The sequence below is a fragment of the Enoplosus armatus genome, chromosome 2 (genome assembly GCF_043641665.1).
Source record: "Enoplosus armatus isolate fEnoArm2 chromosome 2, fEnoArm2.hap1, whole genome shotgun sequence".
Lineage (NCBI taxonomy): Eukaryota > Metazoa > Chordata > Actinopteri > Centrarchiformes > Enoplosidae > Enoplosus > Enoplosus armatus.
The window spans coordinates 9341057-9356056 of NC_092181.1; the positions used below are offsets into that span (position 1 = coordinate 9341057).

The 15000-nt window shown below is 52.4% G+C and overlaps 24 non-coding genes and 13 pseudogenes across 24 annotated transcripts; all 37 read right to left on the reverse strand.

The window, feature by feature from the left end:
* Positions 1-137: 137 nt before the first annotated feature.
* LOC139307306 (5S ribosomal RNA) lies at positions 138-256 on the reverse strand. The gene has a single exon (XR_011599632.1). It is a non-coding gene; the product is annotated as a 5S ribosomal RNA (ribosomal RNA).
* A 406-nt stretch (positions 257-662) lies between these two features.
* Positions 663-781, reverse strand: LOC139307609 (5S ribosomal RNA). The gene has a single exon (XR_011599677.1). It is a non-coding gene; the product is annotated as a 5S ribosomal RNA (ribosomal RNA).
* A 621-nt stretch (positions 782-1402) lies between these two features.
* Positions 1403-1521, reverse strand: LOC139307648 (5S ribosomal RNA; annotated as a pseudogene).
* Positions 1522-1704: 183 nt separating this feature from the next.
* On the reverse strand, positions 1705-1823 carry LOC139306009 (5S ribosomal RNA). The gene has a single exon (XR_011599380.1). It is a non-coding gene; the product is annotated as a 5S ribosomal RNA (ribosomal RNA).
* Positions 1824-2050: 227 nt separating this feature from the next.
* Positions 2051-2169, reverse strand: LOC139281773 (5S ribosomal RNA). The gene has a single exon (XR_011596905.1). It is a non-coding gene; the product is annotated as a 5S ribosomal RNA (ribosomal RNA).
* Positions 2170-2619: 450 nt separating this feature from the next.
* LOC139304661 (5S ribosomal RNA) lies at positions 2620-2738 on the reverse strand. The gene has a single exon (XR_011599144.1). It is a non-coding gene; the product is annotated as a 5S ribosomal RNA (ribosomal RNA).
* A 511-nt stretch (positions 2739-3249) lies between these two features.
* LOC139281731 (5S ribosomal RNA) lies at positions 3250-3367 on the reverse strand (annotated as a pseudogene).
* A 215-nt stretch (positions 3368-3582) lies between these two features.
* Positions 3583-3702, reverse strand: LOC139304756 (5S ribosomal RNA). The gene has a single exon (XR_011599161.1). It is a non-coding gene; the product is annotated as a 5S ribosomal RNA (ribosomal RNA).
* A 227-nt stretch (positions 3703-3929) lies between these two features.
* On the reverse strand, positions 3930-4048 carry LOC139305516 (5S ribosomal RNA). The gene has a single exon (XR_011599286.1). It is a non-coding gene; the product is annotated as a 5S ribosomal RNA (ribosomal RNA).
* A 155-nt stretch (positions 4049-4203) lies between these two features.
* On the reverse strand, positions 4204-4322 carry LOC139307722 (5S ribosomal RNA; annotated as a pseudogene).
* Positions 4323-4470: 148 nt separating this feature from the next.
* Positions 4471-4588, reverse strand: LOC139281676 (5S ribosomal RNA; annotated as a pseudogene).
* A 447-nt stretch (positions 4589-5035) lies between these two features.
* Positions 5036-5154, reverse strand: LOC139281922 (5S ribosomal RNA). The gene has a single exon (XR_011597046.1). It is a non-coding gene; the product is annotated as a 5S ribosomal RNA (ribosomal RNA).
* Positions 5155-5348: 194 nt separating this feature from the next.
* Positions 5349-5467, reverse strand: LOC139305174 (5S ribosomal RNA). The gene has a single exon (XR_011599235.1). It is a non-coding gene; the product is annotated as a 5S ribosomal RNA (ribosomal RNA).
* Positions 5468-5622: 155 nt separating this feature from the next.
* Positions 5623-5741, reverse strand: LOC139307833 (5S ribosomal RNA; annotated as a pseudogene).
* Positions 5742-5922: 181 nt separating this feature from the next.
* Positions 5923-6041, reverse strand: LOC139307545 (5S ribosomal RNA; annotated as a pseudogene).
* A 221-nt stretch (positions 6042-6262) lies between these two features.
* LOC139307652 (5S ribosomal RNA) lies at positions 6263-6381 on the reverse strand (annotated as a pseudogene).
* A 352-nt stretch (positions 6382-6733) lies between these two features.
* Positions 6734-6851, reverse strand: LOC139307711 (5S ribosomal RNA; annotated as a pseudogene).
* A 155-nt stretch (positions 6852-7006) lies between these two features.
* Positions 7007-7125, reverse strand: LOC139304546 (5S ribosomal RNA). The gene has a single exon (XR_011599126.1). It is a non-coding gene; the product is annotated as a 5S ribosomal RNA (ribosomal RNA).
* Positions 7126-7889: 764 nt separating this feature from the next.
* On the reverse strand, positions 7890-8008 carry LOC139281993 (5S ribosomal RNA). Its single transcript, XR_011597113.1, has one exon. It is a non-coding gene; the product is annotated as a 5S ribosomal RNA (ribosomal RNA).
* Positions 8009-8327: 319 nt separating this feature from the next.
* LOC139307695 (5S ribosomal RNA) lies at positions 8328-8446 on the reverse strand (annotated as a pseudogene).
* Positions 8447-8595: 149 nt separating this feature from the next.
* On the reverse strand, positions 8596-8714 carry LOC139303724 (5S ribosomal RNA). The gene has a single exon (XR_011598968.1). It is a non-coding gene; the product is annotated as a 5S ribosomal RNA (ribosomal RNA).
* Positions 8715-8869: 155 nt separating this feature from the next.
* Positions 8870-8988, reverse strand: LOC139307095 (5S ribosomal RNA). Its single transcript, XR_011599580.1, has one exon. It is a non-coding gene; the product is annotated as a 5S ribosomal RNA (ribosomal RNA).
* Positions 8989-9254: 266 nt separating this feature from the next.
* Positions 9255-9373, reverse strand: LOC139305645 (5S ribosomal RNA). The gene has a single exon (XR_011599312.1). It is a non-coding gene; the product is annotated as a 5S ribosomal RNA (ribosomal RNA).
* Positions 9374-9534: 161 nt separating this feature from the next.
* Positions 9535-9653, reverse strand: LOC139281832 (5S ribosomal RNA). Its single transcript, XR_011596960.1, has one exon. It is a non-coding gene; the product is annotated as a 5S ribosomal RNA (ribosomal RNA).
* Positions 9654-10086: 433 nt separating this feature from the next.
* LOC139282054 (5S ribosomal RNA) lies at positions 10087-10205 on the reverse strand. Its single transcript, XR_011597171.1, has one exon. It is a non-coding gene; the product is annotated as a 5S ribosomal RNA (ribosomal RNA).
* Positions 10206-10360: 155 nt separating this feature from the next.
* Positions 10361-10479, reverse strand: LOC139307625 (5S ribosomal RNA; annotated as a pseudogene).
* A 181-nt stretch (positions 10480-10660) lies between these two features.
* LOC139304982 (5S ribosomal RNA) lies at positions 10661-10791 on the reverse strand (annotated as a pseudogene).
* Positions 10792-11006: 215 nt separating this feature from the next.
* LOC139304692 (5S ribosomal RNA) lies at positions 11007-11125 on the reverse strand. The gene has a single exon (XR_011599154.1). It is a non-coding gene; the product is annotated as a 5S ribosomal RNA (ribosomal RNA).
* A 202-nt stretch (positions 11126-11327) lies between these two features.
* Positions 11328-11446, reverse strand: LOC139282131 (5S ribosomal RNA). The gene has a single exon (XR_011597247.1). It is a non-coding gene; the product is annotated as a 5S ribosomal RNA (ribosomal RNA).
* Positions 11447-12022: 576 nt separating this feature from the next.
* On the reverse strand, positions 12023-12141 carry LOC139304181 (5S ribosomal RNA). Its single transcript, XR_011599065.1, has one exon. It is a non-coding gene; the product is annotated as a 5S ribosomal RNA (ribosomal RNA).
* A 194-nt stretch (positions 12142-12335) lies between these two features.
* Positions 12336-12454, reverse strand: LOC139281998 (5S ribosomal RNA). The gene has a single exon (XR_011597117.1). It is a non-coding gene; the product is annotated as a 5S ribosomal RNA (ribosomal RNA).
* A 161-nt stretch (positions 12455-12615) lies between these two features.
* On the reverse strand, positions 12616-12734 carry LOC139282050 (5S ribosomal RNA). Its single transcript, XR_011597167.1, has one exon. It is a non-coding gene; the product is annotated as a 5S ribosomal RNA (ribosomal RNA).
* Positions 12735-13053: 319 nt separating this feature from the next.
* Positions 13054-13172, reverse strand: LOC139307536 (5S ribosomal RNA; annotated as a pseudogene).
* A 194-nt stretch (positions 13173-13366) lies between these two features.
* LOC139281875 (5S ribosomal RNA) lies at positions 13367-13485 on the reverse strand. The gene has a single exon (XR_011597000.1). It is a non-coding gene; the product is annotated as a 5S ribosomal RNA (ribosomal RNA).
* Positions 13486-14056: 571 nt separating this feature from the next.
* Positions 14057-14175, reverse strand: LOC139303687 (5S ribosomal RNA). The gene has a single exon (XR_011598962.1). It is a non-coding gene; the product is annotated as a 5S ribosomal RNA (ribosomal RNA).
* A 227-nt stretch (positions 14176-14402) lies between these two features.
* On the reverse strand, positions 14403-14521 carry LOC139305386 (5S ribosomal RNA). Its single transcript, XR_011599268.1, has one exon. It is a non-coding gene; the product is annotated as a 5S ribosomal RNA (ribosomal RNA).
* A 456-nt stretch (positions 14522-14977) lies between these two features.
* LOC139307628 (5S ribosomal RNA) overlaps positions 14978-15000 on the reverse strand; it is a 119-nt pseudogene continuing 96 nt past the window's right edge.

Here is a 15000-nt window from a genome sequence, read left to right on the forward strand (position 1 = left end):
CGCATACCCGCTCCTTATAGTGTGTATGTGGCAGTGTCTCTACATAGTGTGTAAGTGACAGTGACAGTGGCTCTTTAAAGCTGTGTGTTTCACTGCTGGAGCAGCACCCTGGCAGTCTCTAAAAAGGGAAGTGGAAAAGCTTACAGCACCGGGTATTCCCAGGCGGTCTACCATCCAAGTACTAACCAGGCCCGACCCTGCTTAGCCTCTGAGATCAGACGAGATCGTGCGTCTTCAGAGTGGTATGGCCGTAAGCCTGTGGGCACTTTGCATACACGCTCCTTATAGTGTGTATGTGGCTTTGGCAGTGGCTCTACATAGTGTGTATGTGGCAGTGGCAGTGGCAGTGGCTCTACATAGTGTGTATGTGACAGTGGCAGTGGCTCTTTAAAGTTGGGTGTTTCACTGCTGGAGCAGCACCCTGGCTGTCTCTAAAAAGGACCCGACCCTGTTTAGCTTCCGAGATCGGACGAGATCGGGCGTGTTCAGAGTGGTATGGCCGTAAGCCTGTGGGCCCTTTGCATACACGCTCCTTATAGTGTGTATGTGGCAGTGGCATTGTCTCTACATAGTGTGTATGTGACAGTGGCAGTGGCACTTTAAAGTTGGGTGTTTCACTGCTGGAGCAGCACCCTGGCTGTCTCTAAAAAGGGAAGTGGAAAAGCTTACAGCACCTGGTATTCCCAGGAGGTCTCCCATCCAAGTACTAACCAGGCCCGACACTGCTTAGCTACCGAGATCAGACGAGATCGGGCGTGTTCAGAGTGGTATGGCCGTAAGCCTCTGGGCCCTTCTCATACTCGGTCCTTATAGTGTGTTAGTCGCAGTGGCAGTGGCAATGGCTCTACATAATGTGTATGTGAAAGTGGCTCTACATAGTGTGTATGTGAAAGTGGCTCTACATAGTGTGTATGTGACAGTGGCAGTGGCAGTGGCTCTACATAGTGTGTATGTGACAGTGGCAGTGGCACTTTAAAGTTGGGTGTTTCACTGATGGAGCAGCACCCTGGCTGTCTCTAAAAAGGGCCCGACCCTGCTTAGCTTCCGAGATCAGACGAGATCAGGCGTGTTCAGAGTGGAATGGCCGTAAGCTTCTGGGCCCTTCGCATACACGCTCCTTATAGTGTGTATGTGGCAGTGGCATTGTCTCTACATAGTGTGTATGTGACAATCCCACGCAGTTCAGCCTGCAGAAAGCTCCAGCAACCTTGCCCACCAGCCCAACTCGTGGGCCCACGCTTAAGCACCTCCCCGCGGACTACAGCTTGACAGGCGCGTCCGACGCAGCTTCGTGGCCCTGGTGCTCCGTATCTCTGGCACTCTGCTCAAGGCGTGGAGCGTTCAGCTGGGTGTTTCACTGCTGGAGCAGCACCCTGGCTGTCTCTAAAAAGGGAAGTGGAAAAGCTTACAGCACCTGGTATTCCCAGGCATTCTCCCATCCAACTACTAACCAGGCCCGACCCTGCTTACCTTCCGAGATCAGACGAGATCGGGCGTGTTCAGAGTGCTATGGCCGTAAGTCTGTGGGCCCTTCGCATACACGCTCCTTATAATGTGTATGTGGCAGTGGCAGTGGCTCTACATAGTGTGTATGTGACAGTGGCTGTGACTCTTTATAGTGTGTATGTGACAGTGGCACTTTAAAGTTGGGTGTTTCACTGCTGGAGCAGCACCCTGGCTGTCTCTAAAAAGGGAAAGAGGAAAAGCTTACAGCACCTGGTATTCCCATTTGGTCTACCATCCAAATACTAACCAGGCCCGACCCTACTTAGCTTCCGAGATCAGACGAGATCGGGCGTGTTCAGAGTGGTATGGCCGTAAGTCTGTGGGCCCTTCGCATACACGCTCCTTATAGTGTGTATGTGGCAGTGGTAGTGGCAGTGGCTCTACATAGTGTGTATGTGACAGTGGCAGTGGCTCTTTATAGTGTGGCAGTGGCAGTGGCAGTGGCTCTACATAGTGTGTATGTGACAGTGGCAGTGGCACTTTAAAGTTGGGTGTTTCACTGCTGGAGCAGCACCCTGGCTGTCTCTAAAAAGTGAAGTGGAAAAGCTTACAGCACCTGGTATTCCCAGGCGGTCTCCCATCCAAGTACTAACCAGGCCCGACCCTGCTTAGCTTCCGAGATCAGACGAGATCGGGCGTGTTCAGAGTGATATGGCCGTAAGCCTCTGGGCCCTTCCCATACACGCTCCTTATAGTGTGTATGTGGCAGTGGCTCTACATAGTGTGTATGTGACAGTGGCAGTGGCTCTTTATAGTGTGTACGTCACAGAGTCAGCGGCTTTTCATAGTGCGTATGTGACCGCATCGGCAGCCCTTGGCAGAGTCTATGAGCACTGATACCCGTACTTCATCAACACACTGTGGCCTCCTCAACCCCACGCAGTTCAGCCTGCAGAAAGCTCCAGCAACCTTGCCCACCACCCCAACTCGTGGGCCCACGCTTAAGCACCTCCCCGCGGACTACAGCTTGACAGGCGTGTCCGACTCAGCTTCGTGGCCCTGGTGCTCCGTATCTCTGGCACTCTGCTCAAGGCGTGGAGCGTTCAATGAGTTCAGCTGGGTGTTTCACTGCTGGAGCAGCACCCTGGCTCTCTCTAAAAAGGGAAGTGGAAAAGCTTACAGCACCTGGTATTCCCAGGAGGTCTCCCATCCAAGTACTAACCAGGCGCGACCCTGCTTAGCTACCGAGATCAGACGAGATCGGGCGTGTTCAGAGTGGTATGGTCGTAAGCCTCTGGGCACTTCGTATACACGCTCCTTATAGTGTGTTAGTGGCAGTGGCAGTGGCAGTGGCTCGACATAGTGTGTATGTGACAGTGGCACTACATAGTGTGTATGTGGCAGTGGCAGTGGCAGTGGCTCGACATAGTGTGTATGTGACAGTGGCACTACATAGTGTGTATGTGACAGTGGCAGTGTCAGTGGCTCTACATAGTGTGTATGTGACAGTGGCAGTGGCACTTTAAAGTTGGGTGTTTCACTGCTGGAGCAGCACCCTGGCTGTCTATAAAAAGGGCCCGACTCTGCTTAGCTTCCGAGATCTGATGAGATCGGGCGTGTTCAGAGTGGTATGGCCGTAAGCCTCTGGGCCCTTCACATACACGCTCCTTATAGTGTGTATGTGGCAGTGGCAGTGGCAGTTTCTCTACATAGTGTGTATGTGACAGTGGCAGTGGCTCTTTAAAGCTAGGTGTTTCACTGCTGGAGCAGCACCCTGGCTGTCTCTAAGAAGGGAAGTGGAAAAGCTTACAGCACCTGGTATTCCCAGGCGTTCTACCATCCAAGTACTAACCAGGCCCGACCCTGCTTAGCCTCCGAGATCAGACGAGATGGGGCCTGTCAGAGTGGTATGGCCGTAAGTCTGTGGGACCTTCGCATACACGCTCCTTATAGTGTGTATGTGGCAGTGGCAGTGGCTGTACATAGTGTGTATGTGACAGTGGCTCTACATAGTGTGTATGTGACAGTGGCAGTGGCTCTACATAGTGTGTATGTGACAGTGGCAGTGGCACTTTAAAGTTGGGTGTTTCACTGCTGGAGCAGCGCCCTGGCTGGTTCTAAAAAGTGAAGTGGAAAAGCTTACACCACCTGGTATTCCCAGGCGGTCTCCCATGCAAGTACTAACCAGGCCCAAACCCTGCTTAGCTTCCGAGATCAGATGAGATCGGGCGTGTTCAGAGTGGTATGGCCGTAAGCCTGTGGGCACTTTGCATACACGCTCTTTATAGTGTGTATGTGGCAGTGGCATTGTCTCTACATAGTGTGTATGTGGCAGTGGCAGTTGCTCTACATAGTGTGTATGTGGCAGTGGCAGTGGCAGTGGCTCTACATAGTGTGTGTGTGACAGTGGCAGTGGCTCTTTAAAGCTGGGTGTTTCACTGCTGGAGCAGCGCGGTGGCTGTCTCTAAAAAGTGAAGTGGAAAAGCTTACAGCAGCTGGTATTCCCAGGCGGTCTCCCATCTAAGTACTAACCAGGCCCGACCCTGCTTAGCTTTCGAGATCAGGTGAGATCGGGCGTGTTCAGAGTGGTATGGCCGTAAGCCTCTGGGCCCTTCGCATACACGCTCCTTATATTGTGTATGTGGCAGTGGCAGTGGCAGTGGCTCTACATAGTGTGTATGTGACAGTGGCACTTTAAAGTTGGGTGTTTCACTGCTGGAGCAGCACCCTGGCTGTCTCTAAAAAGGGAAGTGGAAAAGATTACAGCACCTGGTATTCCCAGGCATTCTCCCATCCAAGTACTAACCAGGCTCGACCCTGCTTACCTTCCGAGATCAGACGAGATCGGGTGTCCTCAGAGTGGTATGACCGTAAGTTTTGGGGTCTTCGCATACACGCTCCTTATAGTGTGTATGTGGCAGTGGCTCTACATAGTGTGTATGTGACAGTGACAGTGGCTGTTTAAAGCTGTGTGTTTCACTGCTGGAGCAGCACCCTGGCAGTCTCTAAAAAGGGAAGTGGAAAAGCTTACAGCGCTTGGTATTCCCAGGCGGTCTACCATCCAAGTACTAACCAGGCCCGACCCTGCTTATCCTCCGAGATCAGACGAGATCGGGCGTGTTCAAAGTGGTACGCCGTAAGTCTGTGGGCCCTTTGCATACACGCTCCTTATAGTGTGTATGTGGCAGTGGCAATGGCTCTACATAGTGTGTATGTGACAGTGGCAGTGGCTCTACATAGTGTGTATGTGACAGTGGCAGTGGCACTTTAAAGTTGGGTGTTTCACTGCTGGAGCAGCACCCTGGCTGTCTATAAAAAGGGCCCGACCCTGCTTAGCTTCCGAGATCTGATGAGATCGGGCGTGTTCAGACTGGTATGGCCGTAAGCCTGTTAGCTTGTGGGCACTTTGCATACACGCTCCTTATAATGTGTATGTGGCAGTGGCATTGTCTCTATATACTGTGTATGTGGCAGTGGCAGTGGCAGTGGCTCTACATAGTGTGTATGTGACAGTGGCAGTGGCACTTTAAAGTTGGGTGTTTCACTGCTGGAGCAGCGCCCTGGCTGGTTCTAAAAAGTGAAGTGGAAAAGCTTACAGTACCTGGTATTCCCAGGCGGTCTCCCATCCAAGTACTAACCAGGCCCGACCCTGCTTAGCTTCCGAGATCAGACGAGATCGGGCGTGTTCAGAGTGGTATGGCCATAAGCCTGTGGGCCCTTTGCATACACGCTCCTTATAGTGTGTATGTGGCAGTGGCAGTGGCTCTACATAGTGTGTATGTGGTAGTGGCAGTGGCAGTGGCTCTACATAGTGTGTATGTGACAGTGGCAGTGGCACTCTAAAGTTGGGTGTTTCACTGCTGGAGCAGCGCCATGGCTGTCTCTAAAAAGTGCAGTGGAAAAGCTTACAGCACCTGGTATTCCCAGGCGGTCTCCCATCCAAGTACTAACCAGGCTCGACCCTGTTTAGCTTCCGAAATCAGACGAGATCGGGCGTGTTCAGAGTGGTATGGCCGTAAGACTGTGGGTCCTTTGCATACACGCTCCTTATAGTGTGTATGTGGCAGTGGCATTGTCTCTACATAGTGTGTATGTGACAGTGGCTGTGGCACTTTAAAGTTGGGTGTTTCACTGCTGGAGCAGCACCCTGGCTGTCTCCAAAAAGGGAAGTGGAAAAGCTTACAGCACCTGGTATTCCCAGGCATTCTCCCATCCAAGTACAAACCAGGCCCGACCCTGCTTACCTTCCGAGATCAGACGAGATCAGGCGTCCTCAGAGTTGTATGGCCGTAAGTTTTGGGGCCTTCGCATACACGCTCCTTATAGTGTGTATGTGGCAGTGGTAGTGGCTCTACATAGTGTGTATGTTACAGTGGCTCTACATAGTGTGTATGTGACAGTGGCAGTGGCACTTTAAAGTTGGGTGTTTCACTGCTGGAGCAGCGCCCTGGCTGTCTCTAAAAAGTGAAGTGGAAAAGCTTACAGCACCTTGTATTCCCAGGCGGTCTCCCATCGAAGTACTCACCAGGCCTGACCCTGCTTAGCTTCCGAGATCAGACGTGATCGGGCGTGTTCAGAGTGCTATGGCCGTAAGCCTCTGGCCCCTTCGCATACACGCTCCTTATAGTGTGTATGTGGCAGTGGCAGTGGCTCTACATAGTGTGTATGTGACAGTGGCTCTACATAGTGTGTATGTGACAGTGGCAGTGGCAGTGGCTCTACATAGTGTGTATGTGACAGTGGCAGTGGCTCTTTAAAGCTGGGTGTTTCACTGCTGGAGCAGCACCCTGGCTGTCTCTAAAAAGTGAAGTGGAAAAGCTTACAGCACCTGGCATTCCCAGGGGGTCTCCCATCCAAGTACTGACCAGGCCCGAACCTGCTTAGTTTCCGAGATCAGACGACATCGGGCTTTTTCAGAGTGATATGGCCGTAAGCCTGTGGGCCCTTTGCATACACGCTCCTTATAGTGTGTATGTGGCAGTGGCTCTACTTCGTGTGTTTGTGACAGTCGCAGTGGCATTGTCTCTACATAGTGTGTATGTGACAATCCCAATCAGTTCAGCCTGCAGAAAGCTCCAGCAACCTTGCCCACCAGCCCAACTCGTGGGACCACGCTTAAGCACCTCCCCGCGGACTACAGCTTGACAGGCGCGTCCAACGCAGCTTCGTGGCCCTGGTGCTCCGTATCTGTGGCACTCTGCTCAAGGCGTGGAGCGTTCAATGTGTTCAGCTAGGTGTTTCACTGCTGGAGCAGCACCCTGGCTGTCTCTAAAAGGGGAAGTGGAAAAGCTTACAGCACCTGGTATCCCAGGCGGAATCCCATCAAAGTACTAACCAGGCTAGATCCTGCTTAGCTTCCGAGATCAGACGAGATCGGGGGTGTTCAGAGTGATATGGCCGTAAGCCTGTGGGTCCTTTGCATACACGCTCCTTATAGTGTGTATGTGGCAGTGGCATTGTCTCTACACAGTGTGTATGTGACAGTGGCAGTGGCACTTTAAAGTTGGGTGTTTCACTGCTGGAGCAGCACCCTGGCTGTCTCTAAAAAGTGAAGTGGAAAAGCTTAAAGCACCTGGTATTCCCAGGCGGTCTCCCATCCAAGTACTAACCAGGCCCGACCCTGCTTAGCTTCCGAGAACAGACGAGATCGGGCGTGTTCAGAGTGGTATGTCCTTAAGCCTCTGACCCCTTCGCATACACGCTCCTTATAGTGTGTATGTGGCAGTGGCTCTATATAGTGTGTATGTGACAGTGGCAGTGGCAGTGGCTCTACATAGTGTGTATGTGACAGTGGCAGTGGCACTTTAAAGTTGTGTGTTTCACTGCTGGAGCAGCACCCTGGCTGTCTCTAAAAAGGACCCGACCCTGCTTAGCTTCCGAGATCGGACGAGATCGGGCGTGTTCAGAGTGGTATGGCCGTAAGCCTGTGGGCCCTTTGCATCCACGCTCCTTATAGTGTGTATGTGGCAGTGGCTTTGTCTCTACATAGTGTGTATGTGGCAGTGGCAGTGGCAGTTGCTCTACATAGTGTGTATGTGGCAGTGGCAGTGGCAGTGGATCTACATAGTGTGTATGTGACAGTGGCAGTGGCACTTTAAAGTTGGGTGTTTCACTGCTGGAGCAGCACCCTGGCTGTCTCTAAAAAGGGCCCGACCCTGCTTAGCTTCCGAGATCAGACGAGATCGGGCGTGTTCAGAGTGGTATGGCCGTAAGCATGTTAGCTTGTGGGCACTTTGCATAAACGCTCCTTATAGTGTGTATGTGGCAGTGGCATTGTCTCTATATAGTGTGTATGTGGCAGTGGCATTGGCAGTGGCTTTACATAAAGTGTATGTGACAGTGGCTCTACATAGTGTGTATGTGACAGTGGCAGTGGCACTTTAAAGTTGGGTGTTTCACTGCTGGAGCAGCGCCCTGGCTGGTTCTAAAAAGTGAAGTGGAAAAGCTTACAGCACCTGGTATTCCCAGGCGGTCTCCCATCCAAGTACTAACCAGGCCCGACCCTGCTTAGCTTTCGAGATCAGACGAGATCGGGCATGTTCAGAGTGGTATGGCCGTAAGCCTGTGGGCCCTTTGCATACACGCTCCTTATAGTGTGTATGTGGCAGTGGCATTGTCTCTACATAGTGAGTATGTGACAATCCCAATCAGTTCAGCCTGCAGAAAGCTCCAGCAACCTTGCCCACCAGCCCAACTCGTGGGCCCACGCTTAAGCACCTCCCCGCGGACTACAGCTTGACAGGCACGTCCGACGCAGTTTCGTGGCCCTGGTGCTCCGTATCTCTGGCACTCTGCTCAAGGCGTGGAGCGTTCAATGAGTTCAGCTAGGTGTTTCACTGCTGGAGCAGCACCCTGGCTGTCTCTAAAAAGGGAAGTGGAAAAGCTTACAGCACCTGGTATTCCCAGGCGGAATCCCATCAAAGTACTAACCAGGCTTGATCCTGCTTAGCTTCCGAGATCAGACGAGATCGGGGGTGTTCAGAGTGGTATGGCCGTCAGCCTGTGGGACCTTTGCATACTCGCTCCTTATATTGTGTATGTGGCAGTGGCATTGTCTCTACATAGTGTGTATGTGACAGTGGCACTTTAAAGTTGGGTGTTTCACTGCTGGAGCAGCACCCTGGCTGTCTCTAAAAAGGGAAGAGGAAAAGCTTACAGCACCTGGTATTCCCAGGCGGTCTCCCATCCAAGTACTAACCAGGCCCGAGCCAGCTTATCTTCCGAGATCAGACGAGATCGGGCGTGTTCAGAGTGGTATGGCCGTAAGCCTCTGGGCCCCTCGCATCCACACTCCTTATAGTGTGTATGTGGCAGTGGCTCTACATATTGTATTTGTGACAGTGGCAGTGGCAGTGGCAGTTTAAAACTGTGTGTTTCACTGCTGGAGCAGCACCCTGGCAGTCGCTAAAAAGGGAAGTGGAAAAGCTTACAGCACCGGGTATTCCCAGGCGGTCTACCATCCAAGTACTAACCAGGCCCGAACCTGCTTAGCCTCCGAGATCAGACGAGATCGTGCGTGTTCAGAGTGGTATGGCCGTAAGCCTGTGGGCACTTTGCATACACGCTCCTTATAGTGTGTATGTGGCAGTGGCAGTGGCTCTACATAGTGTGTATGTGGCAGTGGCAGTGGCAGTGGCTCTACATAGTGTGTATGTGGCAGTGGCAGTGGCTCTACATAGTGTGTATGTGGCAGTGGCAGTGGCAGTGGCTCTACATAGTGTGTATGTGACAGTGGCAGAGGCACTTTAAAGCTCTGTGTTTCACTGCTGGAGCAGCGCCCTGGCAGTCTCTAAAAAGTGAAGTGGAAAAGCTTACAGCACCTGGTATTCCCAGGCGGTCTCCCATCGAAGTACTAACCAGACTCGAACCTGCTTAGCTTCCGAGATCAGACGAGATCGGGCGTGTTCAGAGTGGTATGGCCGTAAGCCTCTGGGCCCTTCGCATACACGCTCCTTATAGTGTGTATGTGGCAGTGGCAGTGGCAGTGGCTCTACATAGTGTGTATGTGACAGTGGCAGTGGCACTTTAAAGTTGGGTGTTTCACTGCTGGTGCAGCACCCTGGCTGTCTCTAAAAAGGGAAGTGGAAAAGCTTACAGCACCTGGTATTCCCAGGAGGTGTCCCATCCAAGTACTAACCAGGCCCGACCCTGCTTAGCTACCGAGATCAGACGAGATCGGGCGTGTTCAGAGTGGTATGGCCGTAAGCCTCTGGGCCCTTCGCATACACGGTCCTTATAGTGTGTTAGTGGCAGTGGCAGTGGCAGTGGCTCTACATAGTGTGTATGTGACAGTGCCTCTACATAGTGTGTATGTGACAGTGGCAGTGGCAGTGGCTCTACATAGTGTGTATGTGACAGTGGCAGTGGCACTTTAAAGTTGGGTGTTTCACTGCTGGAGCAGCACCCAGGCTGTCTCTAAAAAGGGCCCGACCCTGCTTAGCTTCCGAGATCAGACGAGATCAGGCGTGTTCAGAGTGGAATGGCCGTAAGCCTGTGGGCCCTTTGCATACACGCTCCTTGTAGTGTGTATGTGGCAGTGGCTCTACATAGTGTGTATGTGACAGTGGCAGTGGCACTTTAAAGTTGGGTGTTTCACTGCTGGAGCAGCGCCCTGGGTGTCTCTAAAAAGTGAAGTGGAAAAGCTTACAGCACCTGGTATTCCCAGGCGGTCTCCCATCCAAGTACTAATCAGGCCCGACCCTGCTTAGCTTCCGAGATCAGACGAGATCGGTCATTTTCAGAGTGGTATGGCCGTAAGCCTGTCGGACCTTTGCATACACGCTCCTTATAGTGTGTATGTGGCTGTGGCATTGTCTCTACACAGTGTGTATGTGACAGTGGCAGTGGCTCTTTAAAGCTGGGTGTTTCACTGCTGGAGCAACACCCTGGCAGACTCTAAAAAGGGAAGTGGAAAAGCTTAAAACACCTGGTATTCCCAGGCGGTCTACCATCCAAGTACTAACCAGGCCCGACCCTGCTTAGCCTCTGAGATCAGACGAGATCGGGCGTGTTCAGAGTGGTATGGCCGTAAGTTTTGGGGTCTTCGCATACACGCTCCTTATAGTGTGTATGTTGCTGTGGCAGTGGCTCTACATAGTGTGTATGTGACAGTGGCTCTACATAGTGTGTATGTGACAGTGGCAGTGGCACTTTGAAGTTGGGTGTTTCACTGCTGGAGCAGCGCCCTGGCTGTCTCTAAAAAGTGAAGTGGAAAAGCTTACAGCACCTGGTTTTCCCAGGCGGTCTCCCATCCAGTCTCCCATCCAAGTACTAACCAGGCCCGACCCTGCTTAGCTTCCGAGATCAGACGAGATCGGGCGTGTTCAGAGTGGTATGGCCGTAAGCCTCTGGCCACTTCGCATACACGCTCCTTATAGTGTGTATGTGGCAGTGGCTCTACTTAGTGTGTATGTGACAGTTGCAGTGGCAGTGGCTCTACATAGTGTGTATGTGACAGTGGCTCTCCATAGTGTGTATGTGACAGTAGCAGTGGCACTTTAAATTTGGGTGTTTCACTGCTGCAGCAGCGCCCTGGCTGTCTCTAAAAAGTGAAGTGGAAAAGCTTACAGCACCTGGTATTCCCAGGCGGTCTCCCATCCAAGTACTAACCAGGCCTGACCTTGCTTAGCTTCTGAGATCAGATGAGATCGGGCGTGTTCAGAGTGGTATGGCCGTAAGCCTGTAAGCTTGTGGGCACTTTGCATACACGCTCCTTATAGTGTGTATGTGGCAGTGGCATTGTCTCTATATAGTGTGTATGTGGCAGTGGCAGTGGCAGTGGCTCTACATAATGTGTATGTGAGAGTGGCAGTGGCACTTTAAAGTTGGGTGTTTCACTGCTGGAGCAGCACCCTGGCTGGTTCTAAAAAGTGAAGTGGAAAAGCTTACAGCACCTGGTATTCCCAGGCGGTCTCCCATTCAAGTACTAACCAGGCCCGACCCTGCTTAGCTTCCGAGATCAGACGAGATCGGGCGTGTTCAGAGTGGAATGGCCGAAAGCCTGTGGGCCCTTTGCATACACGCTTCTTATACTGTGTATGTGGCAGTGGCAGTGTCTCTACATAGTGTGTATTTGACAGTGGCTCTTCATAGTGTGTATGTGGCAGTGGCTCTACATAGTGTGTATGTGGCAGTGGCAGGGGCAGTGGCTCTACATAGTGTGTATGTGACAGTGGCTCTACATAGTGTGTATGTGACAGTGGCAGTGGCTCTTTATAGTGTTTACGTCACAGAGTCAGTGGCTTTTCATAGTGCGCATGTGACCGCATCAGCAGCTCTTGGCAGCGTCTATGAGCACTGATACCCGTACTTCATCAACACACTGTGGCCTCCTCAACCCCACGCAGTTCAGCCTGCAGAAAGCTCCAGCAATCTTGCCCACCAGCCCAACTCGTGGGCCCACGCTTCAGCACCTCCCCGCGGACTACAGCTTGACAGGCGCGTCCGACGCAGCTTCGTGGCCCTGGTGCTCCGTATCTCTGGCACTCTGCTCAAGGCGTGGAGCGTTCAATGAGATCAGCTAGGTGTTTCACTGCTGGAGCAGCACCCTGGCTGTCTCTAAAAAGGGAAGTGGAAAAGCTTACAGCAACTGGTATTCCCAGGAGGTCTCCCATCGAAGTACTAACCAGACCCGAACCTGCTTAGCTTCCGAGATCAGACGAGATCGGGCGTGTTCAGAGTGGTATGGCCGTAAGCCTCTGGGCCCTTCGCATACACGCTCCTTATAGTGTGTATGTGGCAGTGGCAGTGGCAGTGGCTCTACATAGTGTGTATGTGACAGTGGCAGTGGCTCTTTATAGTGTGTATGTGACAGTGGCAGTGGCACTTTAAAGTTGGGTGTTTCACTGCTGGAGCAGCACCCTGGCTGTCTCTAAAAAGGGAAGTGGAAAAGCTTACAGCACCTGGTATTCCCAGGCGGTCTCCCATCCAAGTACTAACCAGGCCCGACCCTGCTTGGCTTCCGAGATCAGACGAGATCGGGCGTGTTCAGAGTGATATGGCCGTAAGCCTCTGGGCCCTTCGCATACACGCTCCTTATAGTGTGTATGTGGCAGTGGCAGTGGCAGTGGATTTACATAGTGTGTATGTGACAGTGGCAGTGGCACTTTAAAGTTGGTTGTTTCACTGCTGGAGCAGTGCCATGGCTGTCTCTAAAAAGTTAAGTGGAAAAGCTTGCAGCACCTGGTATTCCCAGGCGGTCTCCCATCCAAGTACTAACCAGGCCCGACCCTGCTTAGCTACCGAGATCAGACGAGATCGGGCGTGTTCAGAGTGGTATGGCCGTAAGCCTGTGGGCCCTTTGCAGACACGCTCCTTATAGTGTGTTTGTGGCAGTGGCATTGTCTCTACATAGTGTGTATGTGACAATCCCAATCAGTTCAGCCTGCAGAAAGCTCCAGCAAAATTGCCCACCAGCCCAACTCGTGGGACCACGCTTAAGCACCTCCCCGCGGACTACAGCTTGACAGTCGCGTCCAACGCAGCTTCGTGGCCCTGGTGCTCCGTATCTGTGGCACTCTGCTCAAGGCGTGGAGCGTTCAATGTGTTCAGCTAGGTGTTTCACTGCTGGAGCAGCACCCTGGCTGTCTCTGAAAAGGGAAGTGGAAAAGCTTACAGCACCTGGTATTCCCAGGCGGAATCCCATCAAAGTACTAACCAGGCTTGATCCTGCTTAGCTTCCGAGATCAGACGAGATCGGGGGTGTTCAGAGTGGTATGGCCGTAAGCCTGTGGGACCTTTGCATACACGCTCCTTATAGTGTGTATGTGGCAGTGGCTCTACATAGTGTGTATGTGACAGTGGCAGTGGCAGTGGCATTGTCTCTACATAGTGTGTATGTGACAGTGGCAGTGGCACTTTAAAGTTGGGTGTTTCACTGCTGGAGCAGCTTCCTGGCTGTCTCTAAAAAGGGAAGTGGAAAAGCTTACAGCACCTGGTATTCCCAGGAGGTCTCCCACCCAAGTACTAACCAGGCCCGACCCTGCTTAACTACCGAGATCAGACGAGATCGGGCGTGTTCAGAGTGGTATGGTCGTAAGCCTCTGGGCACTTCGCATACACGCTCCTTATAGTGTGTTAGTGGCAGTGGCAGTGGCAGTGGCTCGACATAGTGTGTATGTGACAGTGGCACTACATAGTGTGTATGTGGCAGTGGCAGTGGCAGTGGCTCGACATAGTGTGTATGTGACAGTGGCACTACATAGTGTGTATGTGACAGTGGCAGTGTCAGTGGCTCTACATAGTGTGTATGTGACAGTGGCAGTGGCACTTTAAAGTTGGGTGTTTCACTGCTGGAGCAGCACCCTGGCTGTCTATAAAAAGGGCCCGACTCTGCTTAGCTTCCGAGATCTGATGAGATCGGGCGTGTTCAGAGTGGTATGGCCGTAAGCCTCTGGGCCCTTCGCATACACGCTCCTTATAGTGTGTATGTGGCAGTGGCAGTGGCTCTAAATAGTGTGTATGTGACAGTGGCTCTACATAGTGTGTATGTGACAGTGGCAGTGGCAGTGGCTCTACATAGTGTGTATGTGACAGTGGCAGTGGCACTTTAAAGTTGGGTGTTTCACTGCTGGAGCAGCACCCTGGCTGTCTCTAAAAAGGGAAGTGGAAAAGCTTACAGCACCTGGTATTCCCAGGCGGTCTCCCATCCAAGTACTAACCAGGCCCGACCCTGCTTAGCTTCCGAGATCAGACGAGATCGGGCGTGTTCAGAGTGGTATGGCCGTAAGCCTGTGGGCCCTTTGCATACACGCTCCTTATAGTGTGTATGTAGCAGTGGCAGTGGCTCTACATAGTGTGTATGTGATAGTGGCAGTGGCTCTACATAGTGTGTATGTGGTAGTGGCAGTGGCAGTGGCTCTACATAGTGTGTATGTCACAGTGGCAGTGGCACTTTAAAGTTGGGTGTTTCACTGCTGGAGCAGCACCCTGGCTGTCTCTAAAAAGGGAAGTGGAAAAGCTTACAGCACCTGGTATTCCAAGGCAGTCTCCCATCCAAGTACTAACCAGGCCCGACCCTGCTTAGCTTCCGAGATGAGACGAGATCGGGCGTTTTCAGAGTGGTATGGCCGTAAGCCTGTGGGCCCTTTGCATACACGCTCCTTATAGTGTGTATGTGGCAGTGGCAGTGGCTCTACATAGTGTGTATGTGACAGTGGCTGTGGCTCTTTATAGTGTGTACGTCACAGAGTCAGCGGCTTTTCATAGTGTGCATGTGACCGCATCGGCAGCTCTTGGCAGTGTCTATGAGCACTGATACCCGTACTTCATCAACACACTGTGCCCTCCTCAACCCCACGCAGTTCAGCTTGCAGAAAGCTCCAGCAACCTTGCCCACCAGCCCAACTCGTGGGCCTACGCTTCAGCACCTCCCCGCGGACTACAGCTTGACAGGCGCGTCCGACGCAGCTTCGTGGCCCTGGTGCTCCGTATCTCTGGCACTCTGCTCAAGGCGTGGATCGTTCAATGAGTTCAACTGGGTGTTTCACTGCTGGAGCAGCACCCTGGCTGTCTCTAAAAAGGGAAGTGGAAAAGCTTACAGCACCTGGTATTCCC